Consider the following 5,120-nt stretch of genomic DNA (forward strand, 5'->3'; position numbering starts at 1 on the left):
AACTGGGTTAGAAAAACTCAGTTAAATGCCCTCACGTGAGACGCATGTGAGGGCATTTTTGTCTTTTCACCTGTACCTGCAACCAGTCACCTACATCACCACCGCCGGAGAACCCATAAACCCAGATTCCGGTCAAACCCTCACCACCACTATCTTCTTCCTTGTCTCCCCTGCTATATGACATCACCCCCACCACCACTGCCATCCACTCCCAATCAAATTCTGATGCTGCTTAAGAGAAAAACAAGAATCTTTCGGCGAATCTTAAGAAGACGCTGACTTAGCTCAATATGTTTGTAGCCGAAGGTAAGTTGGTTAAAGTCAAAAATTTACGGTTAAAGAACCAGATCTGTAAATTGGTTTTCCACCGTTGCATTTGAGGAATCGATTGCAAAATTAGTGCTCGTTTGGTGGTGGTTGTAAATTTGGGCTCGATTGGGGCAAATGGGAAAGATTCAATTATGTGATCAGGTTTCAATCTTGGCGGTGAACCTGTGTTGTAGACCTGTAGTATGGTCAATAATTGATTGTGAAACCATTTGTAGATTTTTATATAGAAAATCAAGTGCATAGAATAATTCGGTTCTCTCTATATAAAAACCCCTGGACTTGATTGCAATCGAAGAGGGTGGTTGACCATGGTGGTTTCCGGTGGGAGTGGAGATGGATCTGGGTTTGTGTCTTCTCCGGCGAGTTTGACCGGAATCTGGGTTTATGGGTTCTCCGGCGGTGGTGATGTAGGTGACTGGTTGCAGGTATGGTGGTGTGGTTGTTTCTGGTGGCCGGAATTTGTGACGGTGGCTGGCGGTGGCCGATTTAAGAAAGTATGGTCTTGTGGTGGCAGTTACAAGTGTTGGTTGGTGTGTGGCGGTAGCTGTGGGTTTTGTGTTCATGGTGGCCGGAGTTTTGGAAAAGGATGGGTCGGTGGCTTAGGTAGTGGTGGTGTTGGTGTAGTGAGAGGGAGGGAGAGAGTAGAGAGAGAGAAAGAAGACGGGAAGATCATTTTTAGTGACTGACATGTCGTTTTCCGGCGGTGATCTCCGGCGTCGGTGATGGATTTGACCGGCGGCTGGATGTTAAAGACGGAAGCAGGAGAAAGAATTGAAGAAGAATTAGGTCTGGGGGTTATTATGGTGAAGAAGAAGATGGATACTGGATTTGATGATATATTATTATTATAATATATTAATTTATTTTTTAATTATAAATAACTACCAGTAGACGAAAAGACAAAAATGCCCTCACATGCGTCTCACGTGAGGGCATTTAACTGAGTTTTTCTAACCCAGTTAGCGTAAAGGACAAAACTTGAAGGAAAAAAAAGTTTAAAGTACACCGCCTGCAAGGAAACTTAGAAAAGGACATGAACCGATTTTTGGCTTTTTTTAAAGGACAAAATTTGTAATTCTGTCCCAAATTAAACCATGTCTTCTTCAATATCAAACCACTATTGTTCATTACTCAAACTCTACTGTGAAACCCACAACCAACTTCAAGTAAAGAAGCTTCACTGCTTCATACTCAAAACCCTAACAAACCCTGAAACCTTTTTGCCCAATAATCTCATTACCAGTTACTTTAAACTTGGAAACATTACTTATGCACGCCAAGTGTTCGACCAAATTCCTCAACCAAATCTTTTTTCATGGAACAGTGTTCTTTCAGCTTATTCCAAATCCGGGCACTTATTCGACATGGAAAAGATCTTTTACACCATGCCGAAGCGAGACGGGGTGTCGTGGAATTTAGTTATTTCGGGTTTTACGCGTTTCGATTGTTATGATAATGCCGTCAAGGCGTATAAGTTATTGTTGAAAGATGGTGTTAGTTTGAATAGGATTACATTTTCAACCATGCTTATATTGTGTTCAAACAATGGGTTAGTCGGGTTGGGTAGGCAAATTCATGGGCAGATAGTCACGTACGGGTTTGAATCGTATGTGTTTGTCGGTAGCCCGTTAGTCGAAATGTATGCGAAAGCAGGTATCATAAACGACGCGTGGAAAGTGTTTGATGAAATTCCTGAAAGAAACGTGGTGACGTATAACACGATGATCATGGGTTTACTTCGGCATGGGATGATTGAGGATTCGGAGCAGTTGTTTTATAGTACGCGTGAGAAAGATTCGATCACGTGGACGACGATGGTTACAGGTTTTGCGCAAAACGGTTTGTATAAAAAGTGTTTCGATGTGTTTAAGGAAATGAGGCTGCAGGGTGTCGGTATTGACCAATTTACCCTTGGAAGCGTATTGACTGCGTGTGGAGGATGTATGGCTTTTAAACAAGGTTCTCAAATCCACGCGTATATTATACGAAACGATGTTTTAGATAACATGTATGTCAGTAGTTCACTTGTAGACATGTATTTGAAATGTAAACGTATAAACTATGCAGAAAGAGTGTTTGGTAAAATGAGGTTGAAAAACATCGTGACGTGGACTGCGCTTATTGTCGGTTATGGTCAAAACGGTCAAAGTGAAGAAGCTGTAAAGATCTATTGTGAGATGCAAAGAAACGGGGTCGAACCCGATGAATATACGCTCGGGAGCGTAATAAGTTCTTGTGCAAATTTAGCTAGTTTAGAAGAAGGTGCTCAGTTTCACGGTCAAGCACTTGTTACGGGTTTGATCTCGTTTATAACCGTGTCGAACGCGCTTATAACATTATACGGTAAATGCGGGTCCGTTAACAAATCTAACGAGTTATTTAATGAAATGAAATTTAAAGACGAAGTGTCCTACACCGCGTTAATTTCGGGTTATTCCCAATTTGGTGAGCCCTGTTTGACCGAATGTTGACTAGTCAACTCAAACCCGACGCGGTAACGTTCATAGGCGTACTTTCAGCGTGCAGTCGAGCGGGGTTAGTTGAAAAGGGTCGCGAGTATTTCAAGTCAATGGTCAACGAGCACGGGATTGACCCGAGCTCTGACCACTACAGTTGCATGATTGACCTTTATAGTCGGGCCGGGCTTCTTTCAGAGGCCCGATGTTTTATAAACGATATGCCGGTTAGCCCGGACGCGTTCGGTTGGTCTACATTGCTTAGTGCGTGTCGGTCACGTGGCGATTTGGAAATGGCCCAATGGGCTGCGAAATCGTTAAAACTAATAACCCTGCAAGTTATGTACTGTTGTCAAGTATGTATGCTTCTAAAGGCCAATGGGATGAAGTGGCTAATTTAAGAAAAGAAATGAAGCATAATAATATACGAAAAGAACCCGGGTTCAGTTGGATTAAATATAAAAATAAAGTGCATGTGTTTTCAGCCGATGATAGAACGAGCCCGTATTCAGAACAGATATACGCAGAGCTGGAATTTTTGAATAATAAGATGTTGCGCGAAGGGTATGTGCCCGATATGAGATTTGCGCTTCATAATGTTGACGAGTCGGAAAAAGTAATGATGCTTAATCATCATAGTGAGAAACTTGCGATTGCTTTCGGGTTATTATTTGTTCGTGAGGGTATGCCGATACGGGTGGTTAAGAATTTGAGGGTGTGTGGGGATTGTCATACCCCGACTAAGTTTATTTCTAAGATAATGAAGCGGGAGATTCTTGTACGGGATGCGGTTCGGTTTCATTTGTTTAAGGATGGGGCATGTTCTTGTGGTGATTTCTGGTAATTTTGAGCATGACTTTTTTTTTTTGGGGGGGGGGGTGGGAGGGTGTAGTCAGTTTATTCTTTGTATTTTTATGATGTAACCTTATTTATTTTTTTATATGTGAGCACATTAGCTCTGAATTGTTTTTGGTGTATTATAAGTCATGTAATAAAATAAATTAATTACACAAGTTTCATTAATCAAAGGAACAATCCCAGAAATTTTACTTTTTTATAAATAATTTCTGGTTAAAATTGAGTTTTATTATTGACTACAATTACCTTCTCTGCAAACAAGAAACGGTGAATCTTCGGTTCCACTATCCTATATTTACTTTTACTTGTTTACGTGTTTAAACGATTTGACCTGCTTTGAACTACTCAAGATCAGCTCGTTAAAAACTTAAACAATGTTTAGCTTAAATGAGCTTGAGCTTGAACCTGATGCCGAGCCTATATTGAAGTTATTTAATGAAATCGTCAAAGCTCGAGTTTCACATACTGAGCCTGATTAGGCTCGATCTTAAACGAGTGTATTTATTATATAAATATAATAATTTTTATTTATATATAACAAACTTATCACATAATAAATATATAGAGTAGAATAAATAATCACACTTTTCGTTCTTTAGATATATAACAAAAGTGCTCGAATCATGTTTTACGTTTAAGATTGTCGCACTTTTCGCTCTGCGTTTCTGTTAACTTTCTAAAATGAAGATTTTACCCTTCCATTTAATAAATTAATAAAAACATAAGAAGGCTGGCATAGCACTGGGGGGTTGCGGTGCAGCTTGTTGCCTGCTTACTTGCCACTTTATTGTAATATTTTCGAATATAGCAATGATATAAGCATATTGTTTATACGCCTATACTAACCGTAAAATAATTGTGAAATTCAACTTATGCTTCTACAAGAATTACATTAAACATGGCGAGTACATGAGACTGAGTGTTATTCATAGAGTTGCAACACGCTTTAATTTCCTAGACAATAGAACTTTACTAATATAAACATCCTAGATTATATATACAATCATCCGGGATGCATTTGCTTTTTCACATTTCATGTTCATCGAATCATTTGAATTCAACGAAACATCTTCAAAACATCCAAGACGGGTTTATATTCTGCCTCCTAAATCAGTCGAACCTTTGAGGAGAAATGTCCCATGGCTGCAACCATGGTCGCCTCAGGCCCACAAGCCATGGATGCAGTTTCCGAGCCTTTGTAACTTTTACCTTTGTTCGACTCAAACAATAAACACCCAAACATCGATTTAATTACCGACAAGAACCAATTATTAACCTTCACTTCTTTACTACCCATCTCAACTTTCTTCTTATATTTACTTATGTTGATAAACTATATATTATTATTACACAGCCAACCTATGTGTGTTATTTATAAGCATTGTGCCTTGATCACCAAGATTAGTCAAAGGAACAATCCCAGATGCTCCACTTTTTGAAATTTTCAACTTTTAAATTATTGACTAGTAATGTTTT

General features: G+C 39.4%; 1 pseudogene; it reads left to right on the forward strand.

Moving 5' to 3' along the window:
- The first annotated feature begins 1,424 nt into the window (after positions 1 to 1,424).
- LOC143636771 (putative pentatricopeptide repeat-containing protein At1g68930 pseudogene) lies at positions 1,425 to 3,634 on the forward strand (annotated as a pseudogene).
- The last annotated feature ends 1,486 nt before the right edge of the window (positions 3,635 to 5,120 follow it).

This window comes from Bidens hawaiensis, unplaced genomic scaffold (genome assembly GCF_021521415.1).
Source record: "Bidens hawaiensis isolate Kalapana, Puna unplaced genomic scaffold, B.hawaiensis_p1.1 tig00008043_1, whole genome shotgun sequence".
Classification (NCBI taxonomy): domain Eukaryota; kingdom Viridiplantae; phylum Streptophyta; class Magnoliopsida; order Asterales; family Asteraceae; genus Bidens; species Bidens hawaiensis.